General features: G+C 41.1%; 1 long non-coding RNA gene across 1 annotated transcript in view; it reads right to left on the reverse strand.

The window, feature by feature from the left end:
- The window catches only part of LOC102784250 (uncharacterized), a 63635-nt gene extending 40929 nt beyond the window's left edge, over positions 1 to 22706 (reverse strand). The window contains exons 1-2 of the long non-coding RNA XR_015719740.1: positions 22488 to 22706; positions 9415 to 9577 (exon numbers count right to left, since the gene is read on the reverse strand). This is a non-coding gene — a long non-coding RNA (uncharacterized LOC102784250). The remainder of the gene's footprint in view (positions 1 to 9414; positions 9578 to 22487) is intronic.
- Between the last annotated feature and the right edge of the window lie 3736 nt (positions 22707 to 26442).

A 26442-nucleotide genomic window follows, 5' to 3' on the forward strand; every position in this document is an offset into this window, starting at 1 on the left:
GCGAGCGTCGCCACACGCTTATTACCGCAGCTCTTAAGTGGGAGTTGATTTAGCTTAAATAGGTTGTTTCATAAGGAGAAGACACCGGCGCTGTCACCACTGCTCTGCTCCTCACTACAGCAAACCACCACTCTAATTGAATAATGCCTTCTTTACATACCTATTAGGGCGCTTAGGTACAGAGTGTGCCCCAATAATTGCTTATACAACCTGGCTAATTTGGCCTTCACCCTGTGCATGCACAGACACGCACACATGCACAGACAACCCTTCTCTCCCTAATGTGTAATATTCATGTCTCTAATATCCATGGTATGTGCATGCGCTATACTAATTTTAAAGTATTGAGTGAAGCTCATTACTATTGCTCCAGTGAATTAGAAACAACAAAACAAATAGTCCTACATTTGAGTAATAAATCCAGGACTTGATACTGCATATCTAATTTGATATTTCTTTAACCTGAATCCAATGGAATCGCTGGATTCTGAATGCTATAAAAGTGCAAATAGACCTACAATCTAAAGGATTAGTGTTTCATTTGCATATCACAGAGAGATATTTCAGCATGCATGTTCCAATAATACAAGCGCCATGCTGTTTAAGCGTGGAGGTGGTTACGATGGGAGGAGGCTTGGATAAAAGCACTTCGATTAACTAAATGTTGATCCATTTCCCTGTCTCCGTTGGCTTTGAGAGATTATTGCTGATGCAACAGTGCGATGGCATGTGAATTGTGCACCACTGTGCAGTGGAACCTGTGCCAGCTCTCTGTAAGTGAACAAGGCACCATGGATTCTTGCCAGCAACAACATACTCCCAGGGAAGCAGGAGTTGGCCGTCAATCATGAGCCCTCAAATGGAAATGCACCCTATTCTCACTAACCCACTACTTCACTCAGTTTGTCAGACAGACATAAATTCATACACATGCAAACAAACAAACACACATATACAGAGGCACTGAAAGCAAAGGGGGGGGGGGGGGGGGGGGGGGGGGGATAGGTGAGCACTTTGAGGGGAAAGTTTGATAAGAATGTCTTGATTAATCTAGCAGCTGCACAAAATTTAACTGAGATTTCAGGATATCATGAGCAGCATGGGAATTTTACCAGCTCAGTTGCCTTAGGTAAGAAGTGCTCAGGTTAGAAAATAATTTTACTCACTGGACAGAATTCTAAATAGATTTGGTAAATGCTAGACGTTCTATACAAGTACCAACCCCCAACCCTTCTTTAGTAAGTCCCAGTAGTTTCATATTAATTACAATTATATTCAGAATTAAAAGTGGACTTTATCTTTACACTGAGCTGAGATGCCCTTGTCCCACTTATACAACTTTCCTCTCTGGTTATGTTAACATCCAGTTTCTTATTTTAAAAGTGGACAGTGACAAACTAGTATTCAGTGTCTACAAAACCCTTTGAGGGCTTTTTTTATTTTGGTTGAGTACAATGAGATGTTATTTCGCTTGAAATAGACAGACTTTGGGCATTCCTACACAACGAACAGCTACTGTGTTGGTGTACTCTGTCAAGTATTCTGTCAATACTACAAAAAGGTGACATGACAGGACACTGAAGATGATGGCTAGGGGGTGGGCGGTATAAACGGTATACGGTAGGAACGATAAATTAAACGATAAATTTGGCCAAAGGCAGAGATTGTGACTATACCGCTCTACCCCGATAGCACATGTTGATGGTGTCATTGAGCTGCGCCTGTTTTGGTCGAAAGCATTGCAGTGGCTGCAAACAACATCATCTGCAAATTATGCCGGGCGACAGTAATAGCAAAGAGACGAAGCACTTTTGAAATATGAGGAAAGCCAAAAACTGTGCTTCCTCCACTTCACTACCATTGATTCATTAATGCTGAATTCTCTTGCAGCTGCTCTAGTCCCATGTTGTTGCAGTATATTAATGACTAACCTTGTATTGTGGATGGATTATCTCAGTTGTTCTCCTGACTGAAGTTTGGTATGTTTATAGCATCGTGCCATGCAATTGCATTTGTCCCTAACCACCAGGAACCCTCATGCTAACTTTTATTGAGTGGAAAAAAGTTAAAGTTCATCCTTCAGCTTCACTGTGCTAATGTTATGCTAACATAGCTGTTTTGCTAGCGATTATATACCAGCTACTCCGACTTCAGTAACCCTACAAAAGTCACTGCTGTTTAGGTTTCTGTCTTCATTTATGTTGGAAGTGATAGCAGAGCTGTATGTTTTCATTTTTTCAGAAATCTCTCAGTTAGAACATGGCATATCATGTTTAGGTGGAAACTAGCGAGCTAACCTCCTGCTAACTTCTAACTCTGTTCAATTTAATAAATTCTGTTTTCATGGATGTCTGGATGTTAAACTTAATTGTTACACCTGGTAAAGCAGCAACGCTAATCATTTTATTAAAGATGACAGAATTTAGACAGTTTTTAACTCTCAGTGATGCCGCAGTGTTCGTTTGACTTTGGGACCTGAAGAAGACGGAGTTTTGGACCCAGATTACTCCGCAAGGCTCCTGACTAGCCGTAATGCTCCGACAATCCATCAAGCAGTGCGGCTTCATAGCTTACCAAAGTCGTTCTAAAACATTTTTGACAGATTTCTGTGCGCTGTGTACTACATAAAATCGGTTCGAGGTCAGTAAGCACAACCAGAATTCATACATAAAGCACTGTCGATTTTTGAGAAAATTAAAGGATTTTAAGTTTTAACCATAAGATTTTACACACCTTATGGTGTCAACTGCATAGAAACAGTCAACAGTCAGAGAAACAGTCAACTGCATACATGCATGATACCAAATCATTTTACAACTCATCCTTCATCTGTGCAGGGAATCCAAAAGGTTTGAGATGAAAGTATCACAGACCAACCAACAAGATTTTACTTTCTTGGAAAATAGCTGCTATTACAAAGTAACATAAATTTATCATTAAATGTTAGTAATATTCACATATTCAGTCTCAATCATACATGCATGCACACACACAAACCCTCCACCGCCTCCCTATACAAACACACGAGCAAACACACACACACAAAAATCTACTCAAATACACATGGGAACAATCACACACACAAGCATTTACAAAATGTACATTTGTATAGTCTGTACACATGTGCCCACACATGCTCACAGCCCTGTGGGTGCTTTGGTGTGCCAACCCGCTCTCTTTCCCATGCGTGTTGGCTGTGCCCTCTGGTTGGCGGTGATTGATGATGGCCATGGTGAGGCAGATCATTTGGATGGCCCCATCTACACAGGACGTAAATCAAATCAGCTTTGCTAATGATTCTCAGACACTCATCTGGCAGCCATGGCCAGAACCCTATTGCATTTTGCACAGAGGGACAAAAGAAACATCAATAAGTCCCAAAACGGTTTTATTTGACCACTCGTTTCAGAAATTGATGTTCAATTCCTCAAAGATTTCATTCTGAAAGATAGGTCCCCTCTGTGTAGGAACAATCATCACAAGTCATGCATGCGTGGTGTGTGGACATGTGTGAGAAGCTCTATGTGCATACATGGATTTAAATATGACGCAAGGTGATGTCACAATGCTGAATGGGGAGAAGATTGCTTCGCTTGGATATCCAATATCAGCTCAGCACGGGTGACAAACTTAAATGTGACACAGCAATCAAACAGGTAACGCTGGAGAAAAGAAAGAAAAACAGAGAATGAAAACTTTAGCCTCCAGACAACACATGCAGTCTCTGAATCGGTCTGTGGATCCAATCCTGTTGCTAGCTGTGATGTGATGGATAACCCTGGCAGGCGAGAGGACCTCAGCCCTCAGGCCTCCATGGGTGACCCATTACAACTTTTCATTAAAGCGTCTGTCTGATGCACCGCCTTGATTTGTCCATAATTTATGATGCCATTACAAGCTAATTAGTGCCAGGATCCCTCTGCCCTGCTCAGCACGCCAGGCCCTTGGCAGTTAAGAGGGCACAAACCGCTGGCATTGGTTCCCAAATACTAGCAAAGGCTACTCTCCATAGACAGTTACTTTTTGTTCAATGCAAAACACTTTCACAACAAAAACTAAGAATAAACAAGCAGCTCCTTTACAAAATAACATTCTACGTCATGCATAAAAAGCATCAAAGTTATTTTCAATCATTATCCAGGTGTAAAGCAGAAATCTGTTCTTAAGCTCTTTGAATCTGTTTTGGTGCGTGCGACTCCCTGTCATCACTTCACAACTAAACCGTGGCACAAGATTGACCTTGTCCTTGAATTTGCTTTTGGTTTCTGCAGGCTTTGATCTCTGGTAGCTATCACTGCCAGTGCTCACTCTCACTTTATCCTAAAGCAAACCACAGCATCTGCTGCTGCAGTTTTTATAGTCTTTGCAATAATCACCACGCGTGCAGCGCAGAATTTTGCATGCTCTGGATTTGCAGCAATCCAGAGCATGCAAAATTCTGTAATAATCACCACGCGTGCAGCACAGAATTTTGCATGCTCTGGATTGCTGCAAATCCAGAGCATCTAGAGTACCAGTCTAGAGCACCAGATTAATAGATGATATTATTCTAAGTGTCCCGTTAAACACGAAATGAAAATTTGAATTTCTTTGTCTTTACAGTTATTTGACCTTAGGTGGAGAGGACGTGCAAACTTGAAAATGTGAATCATCTGAATACAGAACAAATGTTTAACAGCAGCCTAACAGAGCAGAGAGTGACTGTCCTCAGCAGCTTGTCTAAGGATTGGAGAAGGGGGGGTGTCTCATCAAAGCCAGTGCACCCATGCATGAAAGTCAATCCACTGCTTGTGTGTGTTTTATTTATTCATTAGTGACACGCGGCTTGAAAAGGAAGAAGAAAAAAGACAAGAAAGTTCCATTCAAATAAGCATGGCATCCCTGGAGCAGGATTGTAAGAGAGAACAAGAAGGGGGAGAGATAAAGTGTGTGCGCGATTGTGTGTGTACGTCTGTGTACGTGTTTATGTGTGCGTAAAACAGGGTGCTAGAGAAAAGGGAGATGAGGGAAGAGTGGGATGACTTCTTTTAATTTGGGGAACCCCTCGGGGGAAATCGAGCCCGTGAACACGCAATTACGACAGTCATCAGTGAACCGCGCATGTGAGGAAGTGGGGCATTGAGCGTAAAAAGAAAATATCAGGATGGAGAAGGAGGAAATGATTTGAAGTATTATTATCTCAAGTCTCAGTCACCCTGCCCCCACTGATAATCAGTCAAATACAGATCCTAGTGTACAAAGCACACACACACATCTCCCCGTGCTTTATTTTGGAAATGATGAATGTAACTAATACACAGGTAATCTATTACAATTAACTGACGGCAATGGTGGTGGGGGAGGGGCAAGGCCGTCATCATTGGCCAATTATCATCTTATTATGGATGTTAAGTGGCCTCATATTAGGGTCAATGCCCCTCATTTCAAGGGAGAAAATAATTGTTAACCTCTGTAATAGTGATACACAGAAACTATTTAACACACCCCAGGGGGATCTCTGCAGCCTCATCAGCACATCGACAGGAAGTTCAAATTACTTTTAAACAGAGGACTGCATTTTTCCTGTGTCTTTACATGACAAGGGCAGTCAAATATCTTATGTAGATACTGCGAGATATTATATTGTTGTGTTATAAAGAGCTTGGGAGAAGTTTACAAGTGAATTTAAAAAAAAAAAAGATAAATCAATAATCAACTAAAAAACTTTCAACAAAAAACTTTCTTGTAAACTGTTTTTCACCTGTAATTCATTTTTACATCTCCTCCATATTTAAAGCAAAAAAATGCAATATAAAATACATGTCTTTGAAGTATTAATGTAAGCTCCATATAAAAAAAATGTATTGTTTACAACGAGTCAGACTAATTACTTTACTGCTGTATTTGACAAAATAGCCCAGCTGCATACATTTCACACAATCAACAGAGACACACAGTCAATATTAAAGAAGTCGGGAATTCACTGTTGCTGAACACATGACCGAGATACAATTACAGCAATCTTAGGTAATCGCATTTTGGACTCATGGCAGGTAGAATAAACTTAAAGGGAAGTCTGAGATTTGGTCCCTTTCAAAACAGTGTACGCAATGGAAATGGAAAGTCCTCTGAGGGTATATGCTGCGCTGCAGTCTCCCTCAACAGTGCACAGGAAGAGACGAGAGACCTAGCTAAGTGTTTTCCAATAACTTTTTCTTTTGAGTCAGGTGAAACTAAATCCATTTAGTTTGTAGATAACAGTCAATCTTATATGAATGACTCTCCTAAGTCAACCTGGGGTATATGATTTTAGGAAATCACTATTTGCAAATAACTTTCAATTTCTTTCCAGCTTAAATCAAGTTTTTCAGGAAATTCTCTTTGTGGTATATTGCATCTGGCTGAGTGGCCTTTATTGTGCTGGCTCTCAGGTGGGCTTTTATATGGGAAGGCTGGACCCCGGGGTCCTGTGTCGCCTCTGGCAGATATTGAGACAGACACTGGAGTGACGATCTTTCCCAATAGCCTGACTGCCTCATTCAGCAAATTCTCTAAGTGAGTTACCTGTCTAGGAGGGTGGTTTAGATAGAATGAAACACTCACTTGTCACTTATATTAACCCTCTTATACCCCTTATCCCCCACCAGCATCTCCCACCAAACCCCAGAACCTTATACTATTGCTTCCACCCTTTTTTCCCCACCTTACAAAATCCCCATCTTTTTTTCTTTTCTCCCCTACATTAACCCGCTATTCTCCCCATCACACCCCCTGAAGCCAAAATCATCTTCATTTTGCATAATGCTCCATTTAAACTGATAGCAGTGACATAAGGAGGGTGAGATGGAGAAAATGGGGCATCATCAAGCTTTGTTCGCTCTCTCTCTCTAGCTGGCTGGCTGTGACCCCTGGTGGCAGTTATGATCCACAAGGTCAGTTGGTCTGTGGTCCCACGAACCACACAGAACTTCTCCCTCCAGTAAGCCAAACAGTCAGTCTACGACCCCTGCTTAGCACAAACACACACACAGTATATACTATACTCTGCTCATCCATCTACCAAGCCTTACTCCATTCAGCCACCACCTTCTGCTAGTCAAGTGTGGTAAGACACGAAATCTATTACAGTGTCAACATGACACTGCCTCATGGCATCCGTAAATGTGTTGCATAGAAGTGTTGCTTTTTTTATCAACTAGTTACGGGTTATTTCGACATAGTGTGGCCATGTAAGTGGAAAAAAATATTTAAAAATCTTGAGTTCTTTCGCAAAAAAAATAGCTGAAAAACCTATATATGAAATAATACATCATTTTTTTTTTAGACAGACAAATTATTACAATTATTATTCTGTTTGTTTGTTTTTAATTTACTGTCCACTGGAAGTGTTGGGTAAAATGAGTTACTGTGATCACATTACTATTTTTAGTAACACAATAATTGAACTACACTAGCTATACTAAATCCTAAATAACTAAATACTACATTCAGTAATCACATTACAATTACATTTTTTTTACTTATATTATAACAGTTCAAGAATTATTTACAAAACAGGCAGATAGAACAGTGAAAAAATATATCAAGGCTTTTTTCTTTCTTTATCATTAAGTTTGGAGTGGAGTTTTTTTTCTCCTCCTCTTACCTCATGTTATGTATTTTCGTTGTTTTTTTTCCTATCAGCCTACCTTTCTGACATGTCTCCCCAATGTGATGTTTGTGTAAAGTTGGTCAGAAGGTTCCTTTGTAAGTGTGCATGCGCCATTAGCGTGCTGCCTGCTGTAACCCTGATTTCCTTCGGGATTAATAAAGTATTCTGATTCTGATTCTGATTGTTGTTGTTTGTCTTTAAGCGGCGAAATGGACATTACTTTTGTTTTTATTGCACAAAAATACAAGATCCTACGAACACGACATCAGCACTTTGCAAACTGCACAGACAGGATATATGCAGCATTGGTGGCTGCCGGTATTTTTGAAGCTTATAGCAGCTTCAGCAAACTCAGCTCAAGTCATATGGGTAAAGATAAAAAAAAATACATACATACATATATAGGCAATGTTTCAAGGTACAAGGTCAAGGTTACACGAATTAGTAAAAAGCATTAGTTTCCATTGGATCATCTCCAAACTTGAAAACAACATACTAGTTACTGGGTCTTTTTTGAGCCCTTTAAAGCATTATGTTTCCAATACAACATTATACGACTGCACAATGACACAAAAAGTTTAATATACTACATTAGATTTTCGAAATTAACAATGCTGACATCAGTTTAAATGAAAACAATACAGATTAAGGATTTAAAAAAACAAAAACAAAAAAAAAGGCTGACGTCAACACTCACTGCCGCCGACCGTCAGCTTGTAAAAAATGAACAGAGAACAGGTCATTCATAGGTTGTTAAGGGTTAAAAACTAGAAGGATTACACTTCTTGAAAGCAAGTATATTTGCCATATTAAACACTGTAGAAAAGATCAAGATGTCTTGTTGTGGAAATAGTTTGCTGCCGACTTATTTCCACTAGTTATGTTTCTTTAATGATGAACATTATGTAAGTTTGTCTTGATGAGCACATCTCCCGGATGTCACCAATAAATGTATAAAAACAAACAAGATTTTGGATGTACAAGCTTTTCCCCAGGCTTCAGCAATTTGTAAATATAGAAAGCACTCCGTTGATCCTAAATCAACACATCGTAGCTGTCAACATTTATTCTGTTTATGTATCAGATATTACCAAGAAACAGAGTAAATATTCAGAAAGAGGTTCGGACAAAAAACAATGACAGAAGCAAGCACTGCCGACATCTCTATCCATCTTTCCCCGTGTGACACGTTCTTAAATATTCCAATCGAGAAGTGGGCAGAGACACAACACAACCTCATGAATTCAAATGCTGGATGCCCGGAATGCCAATGGTTTCAGTCTTTCCTGCTGCTACCAATTTATATTTTCCATATGGGTCTTTAAACGGCAAATGGAAGTCAGTCTGTGCCCTTTTATCCCACCCGCCGCCCCCCTGGGGAGAACAACGGTCAAAAGTCAAGGAAATTCTGATTCCTCTGCAGAGCACACCAAGGGCACCTAAACACAAACCAAACAGCTCCCACCATGCCTGAGCGTTGGCAAACTTGTGCTCCCTCCCTCAGAGATCTACTAGTATTCTAAATGGTAATTATTACACACTCACACACATACACGCACAGCGCATGGTCTGCACAGATGAAATGCAAAAGACAAAGAGGAGAAAGGGAGGAGTTCAGGGAGAAACTGAAAAGAAAATGAGGTGTAGTGGAAAAAAAAGGAGGTGAAATATAGCAAACTAGGAAAAAAAAGAGAAAAAGTAAGTAGGGAAAAAAAGTGGTGGGTATGTAAATGTAGAGTCAGAGAGTTCAGGAGGAGAGAGCGAGTATAATGTGCTGAGCTGACCTGGGGGCCGCGGGGCTGAGTGTCCAGGGGCCGGTGGGGGACGGTGGCCAGATCTCTGCGGTTATCATTATGTTGAGGGGGATCTCTTCTCCATCCTTCCCTCAATCCTCCCTCCTCTTCTATCTCAGACTCCATTTCTCTCCCAGGGCAAAGGTGAGTTGGGCTGGGGAGCAGAGGAAGGTGAAGGGTAACGCAGGGCGAGCTCGGGGTCGGTGGCTGTCGTTAGCAGTGCAGCTTGACCTGCTCACCCATAACTTGAAGTTTTACTCCCAAAGTTTTTTCCATCTTTTTTTTTTTTGTCATGCACGGTCTTGTTCTCTCACTGCTGCCAGACCAAGCTAAGATAAATGAAATGTCCTCCCCTGAATTTTAATAGGTCAAACGTGTCACTGCGGGAACTTGTTGGAAGTAGATTGCCAAAAAAGTCTCGGACTCAAACGATAGAGATGATCACAGAATTCTTGCGCATGAAAATCATGTTGTGTTTTGTGGGCGGGGGGAGTGCATCCATGATAACAGTTTTTTATGAATGTTTTGTGTATAATACATTATAAGTACTTTAATAGGAAACAATACGCAGACGTTTCATGGTCTGTGTTAAAAGAAAGACTGAATGAATTTGAACCTGGCAACATACAAAGAAATAAATCCACATGTACGACTTCAGCTGGGGGAAAAAAATGCTTCAGACACGTTGTGACTATTCTCCCACAAAAAAATTGCATTCTCCTGATGTCACTGACAATAAAAAATAACAAAAAAAACAAACCTGTCCCTCATCACTGTTTGAGGGCAATTGATACAGCGACAGGAGGAAAAGCTTGGAGAAATTGGCAAAAGTAGTAAACAGCCTAATTGATAAATAGCGCTTTTCTACAACATTCACCTATACAAGCACTTTTTCTACGCCTAACTGCTTTCTATCTAAAATTCACGCACATTCATATAAATGCATAGAAGACCAACTTGGGGTTCAGCATCCCAAAGACACTTAGGCATGCAGACTGGAGGCTTAGCCATACAGGGATTGAAACACCAACCCTTTGATTACTGGATGACCTGTTCTACCTTTTTCTTCATAAGTTCTGAATTCGACTGATTAATAAGACCAGATGTTAAAATCCATGAGAGCATAGCACAATATAAAGGCTATGGTTACGTATCACAGTTTCTGCCTTTCATCTGCCTCCTCAGTGGCATCCTCTCAAGGCTTAGGCAGCTATGCTCTCTGGAACGCTTGAGAAATCATATGCAGTCACAGTACTTCATGTAGCACTGACCCAAACGCACTGGCTAGGTCTAGAAAGACCACATGCAGGTCTTTCTTTTCTTTATCACCCGTGTCTTCCAAGCATCTTGGAGAACTGCCTGTCCCTACCTTCGAACTGAGGTGTCAATTAAGTTGCTTTTTTAGCAGGAATACAAAAAGCTTTGAACCTCATTCCAACTATTGGTTGTTCTCTTCCTCCTTGGGTGTAAGGGCCAAATATGTGAGGGTTTCGTAAAAAAAAACAAAACTCCAGCATCTGTATTTACACAAGTAAAATGAGATGAAAGGTCTCATAACAGCTAATATAATAGGCACAAGGTTTTATACGTTCAGCATTCCCAATGCTTTTTAGCTCCATGTGTCAAATACCTAGTGTCAAATACCAAATACCAGAGTCCATCCCCCTGGTGACCCTGAATTGGATAAGTGGAAGAGAATGGACGGATGGATGGTTTCACAAGGATACTTTAGACAGGCCTGTAGGGCTAGACCTGTCTTAATTTAGCACCAAATAAATATTGACAACTTACCCCCAGGCTAAGTAAAGCTTAAGACTGATGTTACCATGGTAACGATCACTGACACTTGCTTTGATTAGTTACACTCAACCAAAAAAACAAAAACAAAAAAGGAGAGCATAGTTCACAATTTGTGTGCTAACCTTCTCATGGAAAGAAAAAAGGGAAAGTGTTTGTAGAGATCACACAAACCCGTGGAAAATACACAGCAGTGAGCTTGTCACTCGTTTTTGTTTGCCCAAGCAAACTATCCTGAGCCTGACTAAAGACACCAAACAGGTGCCACGTTCAAGGACGACAATAGCAAGCAAACCTACCTGTTAGATACTGAGATAGCAGCGGTCAGGTGGCTGTGGTACTCTCAACTGTGCGGCTATAAATATTATTCTGTATTTATCTTGTCTTCATTCCCAGTCTTACTGTTTCTTTGCATTTCTTAAGATTTGTAATAGCTGCAATAAATGCTGAGCAAGGCCACTGCTGCTGTCAGCCTGTGTATTAAGATACCTGCCATATTAAACATACATACAAACAGCCTTCATTTCAGCTTGTTATTAACAATTTATAACAGCCTAACAAGCACACTGTGGTTCTGTAAAATATGCCAGCAGTGGATTGGAGCAGTTGAAACGCTCATTTCATATTTAAGCTTTCTGGACATGCTAGTTGAGTTTATATACAGCCCCATAATTCCATTATAATATCTTATGAGTGTGTTCATAATGCATTATAGGCCATGACCTTTATACAAAGTCTTAGCCGTGGTTTTTTTATGAATCTTGGCATCTGTTCAAGCATGGCATAAAAAAGAATATACAAACACAGTCCAGCTTTCTCTGTGCATATATAACAAGGCATAGCATGCAACAAGACAGGGTCTGTGCAGAGGTGATTAGAAATTAAAACAGTCTAATTTCATCTCTTTTGTAGCGCTGAATGATTCCACAGTGTCTAGATGTTTTTTGTCTGTTTAGCTTTGTTTTGTTTTGTTTTTAAAAAGGGCAGATGAGCGAAAAAACGAGTTCAAGTAGTAGATGAGAAGGTATAAGGACCCTTACACCTTAGATCTATGAGATCAAACACACACATGCCTGTCTAAAACACATAGCACTTTCCACAGATTAGAAATCATCCCAGTTTACAAAAGCTTTGCTCCACAAAAGGTGTTCTTTTCACAGATACGCAGCCGTCGCCACAAAGAGCCCCGGGCGTTTCATTGTCAAGCTCTTTCTTTTCTTTTCTTTGCCGCCAACAACACTAGCCTCTTTATCAGTGCAATTACAGCACAAACAGACTCATCATTGGCCCAACTGTCCTCTCCTATCACCTTTATTTCCACAAGCAACCTAATTAGTCCTAAAGAGAGAAAAGCCAATAAGCAGAGGAGAGCAGAGAGGCAGAGAGAGAAAAAAAGCTATCATGTCCATTTGTGTGGGTTCGCAAACGCAGTTGTATGTGTTTGTGTGTGTGTGTGTGTGTGTGTATTGGTGTATTTTTCCACTCTGTTTTTCCATTTCTTTTTGTTGTTGTTGTTGTTGTTGTCCTCACTCTTTCTATCTCCTTTTTTTTTCCACAGAAAGAAAGCCTTCAAAGGAGCGATTGTGCAGAGCGGCTGAAGTGGTCTGTTGGTAAGCGGACAGCAGAGCAACACAACAAACATGGCTAGCACTAATCAGGGCCCCGGCTAATGTAAACAATGTCATTTTTTGCCCTTAATGAGCCAATTTTCCGCAGATATGAGAGGGCTAACAATTGGGGCAGCGCCTTTGATGTGATTCATCTGAAGGTTTGTTTGTGATCGCTTGGCACTTTTTGTTGGAAGCCCTGCGCCCAGCTGCTTTCATCTACCCCTGAAAAGAGAGAGCCACGACTCACTTGGGTATAGAGAGAGGGGGGAATAAAAATAATAATTTTCTTTTCTTTTCCCCCCTTCTTTTAAAAGACAACCACCCTCCCCTTTTATTATAAACTGGTTCCAATCAGCTGACCAGCCCCCTCCTCCTTGTCTCCTTTCCCTTTACCCCCTCACACACACAAACACAAAATTTGTGAACATGCATACAAGACTGAAGCAGAAGCAACCATGAGGGATCTGAAAAAAAAAAGAAAAGGAAAAAAAAAAAAAAAGGGAACATGGTTCATGCCGGGTGTCTATAGTGATCAAATAGCGAACTCATTAAAAGGCACCCCGGTGTGCGAGCAGTGGACACTGACAGGGCCTTCATTAACATGGTGCTGACAAAAGGTGAGGCAGACCAAAGAGGCAGCCGGCAGGCCAGGTGTGTGTGCCGCGGCGCTTTTCAAGATGGCACCATAGCCAGAGGCGGGCGGGCTGGCAAAGAGCACTCCATCAAATGGCATACTGACCAAGACCAAGCTGGTTCTGGTAAAGGAAAGAAGATATAGAGATAAAGAGTTTCCGGTGTGTGCACGAAAAGTTTCGACGTTCACTGCATTCAAGTCAAACTTTTCCTGCGTCCAAGCGATGATCCATTTCATCAAGTGAGTCTCTCCACAAAGTTCGCAGTCCGGTGCCGATTATCATAATAAAGTGAACTCTTCGAAGTTCAGTAAAAGGCCATAAGAACACACAAATAACAACAACAAAACAGGAAAGAGGAGCGAGAGAGGGCTATTGATGTAATGAAGGTAGTCAAAGGTAGTATCCACGGGCAATACATCGCCTCATGTCCAGGCCTATTGCAATCAATCACTGGAGCTGAAGTGAAGTCAACTCCAGGCTAGTCAGTCAGCCAGGCCCCCCTTATAACCATGTATACACACATTATATACACACACACACACACACACACACCTCTGCCTGCCTCTCTGGCCATGAGTCAGGGGCCCTCTGGGGCCAACCACACGCTCACACACATACACACACTCTGCACCTGCTGGGCCCTGCAGTTACCAGCTGTCAACTCCACGTGCTCTTTGCCGTCTGTTTAGTGTGTGTGTGTGTGTGTGTGTGTGTGTGTGTGTGTGTGTGTGTGTGTGTGTGTGTGTGTGTGTGTGTGTGTGTGTGTGTGTGTGTGTGCGCACAAAGAGTACAGGGTTGCTGCAAAGTTACAAGCATCAGTTGGGCCATGGACAGAGAAGAAGAAATGATGCGGGCCGTTCAAGGACATTTACTTGCTTTCAACAAATGTTTCAACAAAAACCAATTAAATGAGAGCACTTGGCTGCTTTTTCTGTAACGAGGGATAGGAGGAAAAATTTCTTAACCCTCAAACACACATTAAAGCCAAAAACTGAGACAGTTATGTACTAAGAAAGTTCCCCAAAGAGCAGACACATATTGTGTCAACCTATCTCCTTCTTCACAGTCAGGCCAACCTGAACAGTCAAATGTCAACAACAAAAAATAATAAAGTTTTTATCAACCCCACAACTAAGTTCTCCTCTGTCTCTCTAGTTGCACAAAAAAAGAAAACTAAAATCATTTTTTAAATATTATTTTCCAACTTAGTTCTTTGCAGTGCTGCAGAAGTCTAGGGAGAAAGCTGTATAAGCTGTTGCAACATGACATAGCAAAAAAAAAAAGTGCAAACTAACCAGTGATGGGTTCATTCTCAGTAGAAAAAGTGTTAACCAGTAAAACTGGGGAAAAAGACCCATTACAGCATTTACCTCTAGGGCATGACCTTAATCCTAAGCTCCCTCCCCATCTCTGTAAGGGACAGAGAGATAGGAAGCTAGGTTACAGCAACAATGAAAAACGTGTCTGTTTTGGGGGGAGAGAAGAAAAAAAATCAATAATGTGTTGTGATGTGAAACTGATTCCCACTGGATCTCGCTGTGTTCTGTACAAGCCTATTCTCTGTGTGGCCCTGAGGAAAGTAGTGTACTTTGTTACAGTGTGTAGCAGTAAGCCTTGGAGACCTGTGCAGCGATTAAGCCGTACTGGAGCACATTAGCTCAGGCCATGTCATGGCAGGCTGAAATGGGTCTGGCATGGAAGGAAAAAGGATGAAGAGAAGGGTACACCAGAGGGAAGTAGATGAAAAAGGGTATCAAAAGGGAATGAAATGAAAGAGGAAAAAAACAGGGCAGGGAGAGAAGAAAAATGTGACAGGGCGGATAAGGAACAAAGATAAAAGAAAAAGGGGGGGAAAAGGAGAGGAAAAAATGTGTTGGAGAAATGACATTTGTTTGACTTCATGTCATGAGGTTTGCACATCGTCATACAAGGTTTCATGCCTACACGGATGCATTTCCACCTCCAGAGAAAGAAAAGGCGCATAGCAAACCCGAGACACTTCGTGGTGTCACAGCTGACAGCAAAGAGAAAGAAAGTAGGGATGGCTAGCAGGAGTGATGGAAGGGTGGAGAAGGATGGCGCGAGGAAAAGAGAGACAGGACAGAAGCAGAGAGAGTGACAAATTCCCCGCTGATGACTATTTACAGGCTATTCCCTCTCACCACGGAAACCCGAGGCCTCAACCCCGCTTTCTCATTTTCTCCTCTTTATTTATCCATTTCCTCCCTTCTGTGGTAAATTTGTCACTTTTGCATAAGGCTGCTAGTGTCAGGGTGGAGGAGGGAATGGCAATATGAGCAACCTTAGGTGTGATGGAGAAAGTGGGGATGATAATAGAAGAGGAGCTGATGGCAGCATTTCTTCCCTCAATCTCTGACCATCTTCCTAAATTCCCAACCCCCCTCTCTTGTTCTGTCCCCTCTTTGCCCCTTTCACCCACCTCTCCCTCCACCGCTCCTTCTCCTACACCAACCCTCCTCTCTTTCACGCCTTCCTTTCTCTCTCCTCTGCCTCAGCCCACCACTCCACCTCCCTCGTCTCTCCAGGAGGCAGTTGTCAATCAAGTGCGTCTCCCACAATCCCTCTGGAGCTCATTGTGCCCGCGGTCGCTGGCGGAGGCAGGCGTTGCGAGGCGGCAGAGAGCCGCAGATGGAGGGAGTGCTGTCAATCATTGTCACTAATTATTAATTTCTGTCACTCAGGCCCCCATGGCAGCCACGTAGCGGGGGCCTCTCACTCTCTCCGTCTCTCCCTCCTTTCCTTCTCCAGCCTCCTCCTCGCTACTCATTCAGCTAGTTGGTCTGCATCCCTCTGTCCCTCCCATGCTCAGTCCCTCTCTACCTCCCTTGTCCCTCGTTAAAGTCTGTGCCTCTCCTTCGCCTTTGCTTCTTTCATTCAGGTCACTTGATCTTTCCATTTCTCCTTCCTCCCTCTCTCACGCCGCACTACGGACTCTTTCCCCTCTTGTCCCCCTCAACACTCCCAGGGTGAGTTGATTTGGTATGCCAGCCTGGCCACAAAAAGTTCAACCTTTCATTATGTGGTTCACGTGCACTCAGAACTGCCCCTTCTCCTCTCCCATCACCAGGTCAGTCCCCCTGACTCTCTGCTCTCTTTTAATTGTATTCTCCCCTCTCACCCCTCTCAGACACCCTCCCACCACTTCAACACACAATATCCAGCTCCTCCTCTAATTCATTAAAAATAAAATAAAATTAAAAAAACATTTAAAAAGACCTGCTTAACACTTTCTTCTATTTTCTCTCTCCCCCCCCTTTTTTTTTTTTTTTTTTTTAAAGCTCAGACTCGGCAGGTCTTTGTTCAGGTTCTGATTTGATTTGGTGAACTTGGTGTTTTCAATTTGCACACCGCCGCTTTCACCTGTGATGTCACAGTGATGGCGGCTAATGAGGGAGGCCTGACCCGCATGTAGCTGCGACTGAGGACGGGGCCAGTCCACTTCGCTAAGGGTTCTGATCTGCTCCTACCCTCACCTCATTACCAGAGGCGGTGGGCTGGGAGGCAAAGAAGAGAGAGAGAGAGAGAGAGGGAGGGAGTTGGTGATTAGGAGTTTGAGCACACACACCCACAGTCATTCACAAATATTCATGAAAACACTGCATACACACAAGGCCAGATTCTTTATATTCGCATTCCATATATGTACACACATATGCTGCACACACATAAACAACTGCCTTTACAAATAAATACACTAAGATGCATTCTTACTAAACACGCACACTTTTTAACCATACAGCCTTTGCACGCACATTCATCCTATAATATGCCCACACAAGCATTTTCTGGCCACAGACATGGATGCATAAACACGCATATAGTGTATCTGCCTAAGGCATTAAACATCATGTACATCTGTGTTTTTACACCAAAATAAAAAGCAAAAACATGCACGATATCAACAACGCACACATTTTGGCGTACTGAAGGTTTATGTCAATCACTACAAAGTTGTGCTGCGCATCCAAACTTTGTTCAATACCACACTTCTAGTGCAGACGCCCACATTTTAATGACACCAAATGCGCCGGGCTGTGTGTGGATGAAATCAATATTACATGAAGACATTTAGAATATTTCAATTTGATGGCACGTTGATAAATAAACTCAGCTTTTTGGGTTTGAATCCAAAAATGGGAGTGTGCATATGTGAGAATGTCTCTTAATGGAGGTTAGATCAGGCAGGAATACGGGTAATTTAATCAACTTAAAGCTACATGTGGGGAAATGAACACTCCACACAGAATATGGACCTCATCTCCTCCTGGATTACTATTCTCAACAGACCTGTGCTACTCTAATGAGGGGCAGAGGAAGAGGCCAGCTGGACACCACTGATCCTTCACCTCCCTTCCTATCTATACCTACTGAAACCATCCACCAACCCTGCTGCTCCTCTGCTCCCACAAGCCCCCGCGTGCCCTCCAGTCCTGCTCTGCATACAGCCATTAGCACCCCTCTACCCCTAACCTTCTGCTTCTCTGCACCCACCACTCCCTCCACCTGCCCCTCCACTCTCTCTCTCTCATTCTTTCTCTTTAGTGTCTGCCTCCATCCTTTCCTCCGTCTCCTCTCTCTGCTGTCACTCCGTTTTCCTGGGCACCTGTCACTTTTCTCTTTCACTTTTCCCCTGTATCCCAACCTCTGTTGTTTTTTTTCCTTTCTCTTCCTCCATCTTCTCTTTCTCATCTCCTCTTAGCTGTCACTGTCTTTCTCTCCTTATCTGATTGTCTCTTCACTCCTTCCATCTATACATCCTTCTTCCTCTCTCTCTGTCACCACCTCCTCCCCAACCACCTCCCTCGTGTCTGTGTTTTTGTGTGTGTGCGTGTCAGCATTCAGCACCTCAGTGGAGACAGGGTTTATTGGGGTAATGCATTTATCACTGCTGCAAGCCAGGGCCTCACCTCCTCCTTTGAGCCAGTGAGTAATGAAAATAGGATCACTTCTGACAACACTCTGCAACACACACTCGGACTCACACAGATGCACTCTTACGCGCACACACACAAAAACACATATTCGTGAATGTTCCTCAAAAACGCTTCCATTTAAATATCAACATCGATGAAACGCAAACTTCCAAGGAACTGAGGAGATTCTTGTGCTCATAAACTCAGAGACGCTTGCCAGCTCTCCTGTCACAAAAAATACCTTCTAGTATTTTTTTTTAATAATAACTAGATGTAATTACTAGTTCTTATGCTTTCTTTTAGACAAATTAGTTAGTTAACCCAATACTGTAAGCAATAATTATTAAATAACTGCTTATTTAATTACACAGAAATGAGAAAATTTGTTCTGTGATAAACCAAATTTACATTATCTTGACGTTAACATACATAAACAATTACACAAATTTCTGAGAGGCAAAATGAAAAGTAATCTATCAAAAAAAATCTATTGATGTAGCTGACCTAAAACTGATATTAGAAAAGTGCTCAACACTTCAGCATTTAAGTGATATCAACATCTTTCAGCGAGGCTTGAAGCATCTAAAATCATATTCAAATTTTAGCTGGAAAAAAAGAGCAAAACAAAAGAATTTTGCTCAGTGCAGGTGGGAAAGATATTATCTTAGTAAATAACTACAGGCTACAACATTATTAGCCCCATATCACAAACTTTGCAGCGGCTGAGCAAAAATGTAGTGATGCCGCTGCAGTTTTTAATATCGCACAGTTTGGACACTAACAACGTAAACTCTGCACATGATATACTTGGAGAGCTGTTCAATAATTTCCTAATAATTTACTTAAAAGAGCAATTTAAATAATAAGTGAAATTTACTAAGTGTACCTAAATGTTGGCCATCTAAACAAAACCTTAGTGTCTACAGACATAACATTATGACAGCTTGGGAGTTTAGCAGGATTCGCAGACCTGTCGCCATATATGCTTTGACTGAAATTCACAAATATTCCAAGACCATCTCCAAATGAGTATCTATTAGAGGTGGGAATCACCATACATCCCATGATACGATATTATCACAATACTTAATGCATGATACGATATTATTGCAATTTTTTAAATATTTTGCGATATTCAGATTCTGTACATAAAGGTAAACTTTATCAATATTCATTTTATCTAATATCAAAGTCTCGCACTCAGTCTTTCTCTCATTTCAGTTTTATTGTTGACAAACTGAACGGTTTGTATTACAGTCTAGTCCAACTTAACTGAATGCAACCATCTGGTACAATTATAGCTATTCTGAACTATGCAATTTATGAAAACTATGCAGCCCCTTCAGCAACTGAAGAATTTGAAAGTAAATTAAAACAAAATATAATTTTACATTAAATAAAAAAGTTTTAAACTTAATTAAAATAAAACATGTCTTAAATTTAAATAAGTAAACTGTCATGTTTATTGCTGCCATAAAAAAAGTTAAACACATTTGGACAGTGAAGGAATGTCAGGATTCTTGCTCAGAAAAAGGATCAACATGCTCTGACGTCAGAGCACAAAAAGCTTTTTTGTAACAAAATATCGATTTCTGCTGTCCCTGTATCGATACATTATTAGCAAACAAAATATCACGATACTACACAGTATCGATTTTTTCCCCCACCCCTAGTATCTATGGATGTGACAAGTCTGTTAGGGAATCTGGTGTCTAATACCTATAATATGCACTCATCTGAAAACTAGAAATACCCGGCAAAAATGGACTATACAAAAGCATCAATTATGTCTATTTTGACCTTGCAGGTAAGTTTGATGTATATCTCAGTAATCTGTGTCTACACATCATTGAAAATAAATTGTTAGAGTACCAAAATAACCAAAATCTAAGTGAATTTCAGCCCATGAAAATATATGCAACTGCCAAATTCTGTCAAACAATCACAACCACCAACAATGACAGTTCTGAGCTAAGCCTCAAATTCAAATATTGTGTTGCACCTTGAAAAATACTCTACTGCATATAATTTCTACTACATTATAAACTTGGACGACGACAAAACTTTCTTCCAAATTCATGTTGCTGCATTATAACACCGCTGGACTCACTTGCCACAGTTCTGAACTAACATCTTTTATCATGTGGAATCGAAAGGCAACATGTCTGACTATTTCAGCCGTGGTTTCCTAGGGAGAAAGAAATCAGGTAAGGATCAAGTGTTAATGGCCAGGGGTGCCTGTCTAATCCCATTTGGTCTGGCAGTGTCGGGGAGGTGGGGGAGGTCTTCACCAGTTTAAAACGATACCATCACCACAGGTATTCGAGCCGGGCTCAGATTGGCCTTGACAGAACAAAACATTGCCGCAGCAAATGACTCAAGCACCTCCCATTACATCAAACTCGAGAGGACAAGGTCAGATCGGCAGCGACATAAAGTTTAAGCTTAGAAAACAAACTTCTCTTCAAACTGCACTTTCTTAAACGCAGCGTATCGTGGCGAGGGAGATTGCTGCTAATACACCAAGTAGTGCGTGGAGAGCCTAAGTCAAAGGACTGCTGACTAATGTGCCGAAATGGTCGGGAATACTCTGTGGTATTGCAGATGGCAGAGGTATTTGTTATTCATATGGCCCTCAAGGTGCATCCACAAGGTTTGCGTGAAAGTGTGAGTCTCGCACGTGCACGTGTGCATGTCTATGTGCGTACGCTTTTGTGCGTGCAAGTGTGTGTGTCTTGTGCAGAAGCCGCAGTGCTGAGGATGCCATTAATGCTTGCTGCTGATCGCCCTCCCACATTTAAATAACAATAGTGCAGTCAGAGAAAGCATCGGTGTGAATCCAACCCACAAAACACCCAGGAGCTGCAGGCCCCACTCCTGCTGTGTGCGCGTGTGTATGTGTGTGTGCGTGAGTGCGCACTTTGTGTGTGTGAGTTTAGGTGCTCTTGCTTGTGCTCAACCCACCACATATATGTGAGTCTGAGAAAAGACAGTAAGACAGAAGAGGGGAGAGAGAAAGACAGGGAGGAAGAGAGGAAGGCAGGCTGCAGCAGAGTCTAAAATACACAGCCACTGTGTTGTGCAGATGGGTTATGTGATGAGAAACTGCAAGTCCACAGAGATTTCCTATTAGCATATACTGGTGACCCTGGATCCCTCAGTGGAAGAGCTGCTTGTCTTTTAAAATGAGTCTGGCTCAGATGGACCGAGTGCTGACTGAAGGTTTTCCATCTTATTTTTGCCTCAGAAATAATAAACAGTTCAGGTGTCCTCTCACTGCAAACTCCACTCAGGCACTATGCAAGGCACGCCAAGTGACAGCAGACACTAAACTAACCAAATTAAAGTCATTTTGAACACCACTGAACATGCCAACATTCAAGCAGTGATCTTGCATGATAGTGCCAAAAAAAGGGATAGCACATTAAAAAAAATCAAAGTAAGTCAATACTGTCCAATATTCCCCTGTATGCTGTTTTGTGTTAAGTTTCAACGGGTTTGTGGATCGAATTTCCAAATATGAAAGAATTGAGGAAATCCTTCAAGACTTTCAGCTACTGGGCAAATTTTTTATTTTAACCATGGGTACTGATCTAAAATTTCACAGCTGGCGCAGCTCTACTAGAAGATATTATCAAATTCAAAACAACATTTATTTTTGTTTTGCTTGTTTTCTGCTGTTTTAGTCCAGTTTGGTTTTTCAGTAAGTTCAGAAAAGATTGGGGGAAATTTTCTTTGGTAACTTCTGTCTCTTTTAGATTGCAGAAATTGTTTTGCATTTTACTGTGATAGGAAATTAAAAAATAGGAAATAAGACTTTTTAGTAAACTAGACCCTTAGACCAAAGCAACTAGCCCGAATCAGCCATATTAGTAAGTTACTGTTAGATGTATCTCTTTGACAAAAAGATACAATTAATAGCATCCGAACTACCCAATCAGTGTTTTATTTAACTATCGTGTAGTTACTGTAATCATTGTTGGATTAATTATCAGTTTATTTCCTACAATTATATCGAAAAACCAACAATTAACCCAACAAACATTGTACTAACGGGAATTAGTTGAACGTCACTACAGATTACTTACCAAAACGCACCATGTAGTCTATTTAAAGTTGAATTTAGCCTTGTTCGTCTTTCAACTGGTGATGACAGCATCCACCTGTGAAATACACAGTATTGCTGGTTGGAGCCACAGAGTCCACTCTCCACCCTCAGAGCTAAACTTTACTCCAGTCTGTGGTTCTCATTTATTTACATCGTAGTCTGACTATTCGTTTGCTAGCTTACACACACTGGTATTAAACTAGCTTATTGTGCTAACATTTTAGTAAAGTTAGCTCAGGCAGCCGTCGAGCATGCGCACTCACCAGAGGTCAACTTCATTTTTCAGCTACCGGTATCTTCGAATTCATCACGTCTGTTTTCCGGTTCAAGTGAGAAACAGGTGTAGAACAGGTAAGTCTTTAAACTCACTAATGCTACATAAGACCACCTGCATCCAGTATGCCGTCACTCCACTCTCTACACTCCTTTTTCTATGTGCCCTTCATGTTTGTTGTTGTCCAGTTTCAATTGAATTTAATTCATATAGCCTCAAGGCACTTTATATTGTAAGGTAAAGACCCTACAATAATATAAAGAAAACAGAGAAAACCGCAGGAAGGAAAAACTCAATTTTAGCAGGAAGAAACCCCTGGCAGAACCAGGCTCAGGGACAGGCGTCATCTGCCAGACCAGTTGGGGGTGACCTGGAGAAAAGAGACGGAAATTAATAATAACAAATAATTAAATGCGGAGTGGTTTGGCATTCAAATGTGACATTAATAATCTTATTCCAATATTGAGCGATACATTATGTGTAAGTTACCTTTTTTATTGCACTATAGAGCATTTTATTTATTTATTTATTTATTTATTTTTAAGCAAAAAATTAAAAAAAAAAAAAAAAAAAGTATTTATACTTACCAGGCATTCGTCTGATGGGTCTGTATTTTTTTCAGTATTTCTAATGCTTTAAGTGACGAAATTAATTATTTAATTATAATAATAATTACCTCTTGGAAACTTGAATTATGAATTATTTTTTGTTGTTACTTTTCATGTTTGAATTTCCTTCATCTTGCTTCTTTCAGTTGTATAAATTTGTTCATCCTTTAAGCATATAGATCCTAATGACACCATGTGTGAAATATATATTAAAAAATTCCCCTTCAGTAGGCATCTTACATAGCAATATTGTCATTTTTTTAAGATAAAATTCCCTAAAAGTAGTTTTCAACATGTTACAGTAAGCAAGAATATGTCGGTGTGACTATATATAACTTGTGAATACATTTTCAAGGTTTCGAAATGTGTAAATGTGTTGTTTAAACATTATTTCCAAACTTTAGATAACCATTAGTGCACCATAACCCTGCACACATACATCCCTCATAGACTTTATATAAGGCTGACTCATTGTTTGTACTTTGTGTGGACCTGAGTGCACGTGATAAAGTGGAAAACCAGCATGCTGCAAACTCCAGTGTCTCACCTCTCTATTTTGCTTCGTGAAAATGTTTGCTGTCACAGAACGCCCACTCACAAATACAAATGCACACACTGACATGTGCTGCATGCTACGATGTGTATTTTTAGCACATGTACACAACCTGACTGATCCCACAACCTGACTGATCCCTACGATTTTTACAAGTAAAAGTTGCATGACTGTGGAATAAAAAAAGCAACAAAAAAAAACAGCAATTGACATAAATAAAGCGCTGAGATTCTCAGATGTTCCTTTGAAGGCACTCAGCAAATAAATTAAGAATACTTATAAACTTCTCTCCCCATGCATCCTCTTTCCCCCCTCCACATCTTTTGATGTGCCACAAATTGATGCCTAACAGTCACAAGAGCACAGAACACATGACAAGAAGAGGAAAGAAGTAAAGAAAAGGGGAGGCGGAGAGAGAGGGGGGGAAGCAAAGCAAAAGTGGGATGCCGCGGGTGTACATAAGTTGAGAGGTTTGGGAGAAGAAAAAAAAAAAAAAAAAGACAAGAGACAAAAAGAGTGAGAGGCTGAGTCTAATAAGAACCAAGAGACAGCGTGCCGATGTCTTGTGGTGCCATTTGAATACAGGGCAGCAGCAGCTGGAGTCTGTGTCGAACAGCTCTGCACTTCACACAGCATCACCATCAGGAGAGGATAGCACTGGTACTACTCTGCTGGAGTCTTATACTGCTTCACACACTCCCACAGACCAGCCTCTGTGTGTGTGTGTGTGTGAATGTGGGAATGACTGGAGCTCCATGGTTCTCATTACTCAGCCACTGTAATGTGCTCGCCTTTCTAGCTTACCATATTGGGGCTGGTGTTCCCACTGCTGGCTTACAGAAAAGGAAAGGACCAACCTCACCTCTGTTCTGAATGCATTAGCACACATCACATTTTCAATCTGGACCTCAGCACAGGTTCCCCGCGAGTCTACTGAATAGTAAGAAAGTATATGCATGTAAGTGCGCGTGTGTGTGTGTGTGTGTGCAAGAGAGTTTAAAAATACCCATACTCCTGCTCTGTGCTGATAAGTTGTGTTATGAGAAACTGCCAGGGCAGACAGCGGGGTTATTAGCATGACTCCCAGATTGAGTGGTAGAGGGAAAGGAAACAGGGAAGGGAAGAAGGAAGGAGGGACGAAAGTCAGAAACTACACCCAAGTTTCCAAAGTTTTCTGGGAAGGAAACGAGTGAGCACCCAGTCAAGAGTGTGCACAGAGTGTCCAAAGACAAACATAACCCTGCGACCCCTGCTCTCTCAGCCATCTCCAGTCTGATCATCTGGCTGCTTTGGTCATCTGCCTCCTCCAAAGTCCATCTATTCGTAAATGGAAGCACTATTTTTATTTTAGTATCCATGCCCATTGCCTTTCTTATAAGTCCCATAACTTTCTGCACCAAAGTTCCTTGAAACTCTGAAAAAGGCATTTTCAAAGACTTTATGCTTCTTCTCCAATATAGTTCCGAGCAAGGCATTCTTTTTTTTTTTTTTTCCTTCACTGCATTTATTAGGTTTTTCTATTTGGACCCAAGTGCTGATTTCATTCAACTTTCTTTTCTTATTAATATCCTGAAACTCTAACACAGTCCTATTCTGTGCCGCAGCCTAACATTAATAACATATAGTAAAAGCAGCATTGTCACGGTGTAAAACTTCAAGAACAATTTGCAACTCTTTTGGGATGCACAGAAAACTCATGCACCCAAAGGGAAATCGTTTAATGTGTTGAATTCTTGCTGTTTAATTTGCAGGTCTTAAAAAAATGAATACAGATTAGTGCAGGAAGCCCTTTTTGCTCCACATTAATCATCGCAGGCTGTCTCCGATTTAACTTATGACCTAACTTGTAGTTTCGGGATTGCTTGACTATATTAACAGTATATAAAGCAGTTAGACACGGTTGTGAGACGAAAACACTACTTGATGCTTCAGTAAAAATCAATAATGCGATATGTAATAATATGCCAGACAAAGGGGGAGTTTTCTGCATCATTACTCTTGATTGTTTTCTGTACTTCTCCCTAAGATCTGAATATACATTTTATTGGTTTATTTAAAGACCTTCTTTTTATGACTGCTGTTCAGTGGTCCCACATTCAACTACGTGAGTTTTATTGAGTTAGTTTAAGCTTTTAAAGTACTGTGTATGAGTTGTGTTTAGATTTGTTTTTGCCCCAGTCAATAACACACTTAAATATGACCTTAGGATCTTTGTTTTCTTATGTTCTGTTGCATTAAAAGCTCCCAACTCTCTTTACTCAAGCCCACTCCATCACTTTTAAACGCACTTCGGTGCGGGCATTCTCAGAGGCCTTTTTGACAGCTATAACAACGCTAGTCTTTTGCCTTGTGCCGTTCAGCGCCGAGGAGCCTTTGTAATGTCTTGGCAGTAGCCGCTTCGGTATTCTTCTTGCTGTTGTTATTCCATTTAGGGGCAACAAATCACGAAAAGCAAACCTGTGGTTGTATAAGTCATGCCGGGACCGTAAAGGGAAAACAT

The sequence above is a fragment of the Neolamprologus brichardi genome, chromosome 11, assembly GCF_056152115.1.
Source record: "Neolamprologus brichardi isolate AB-2024 chromosome 11, ASM5615211v1, whole genome shotgun sequence".
Classification (NCBI taxonomy): Eukaryota; Metazoa; Chordata; class Actinopteri; order Cichliformes; family Cichlidae; genus Neolamprologus; species Neolamprologus brichardi.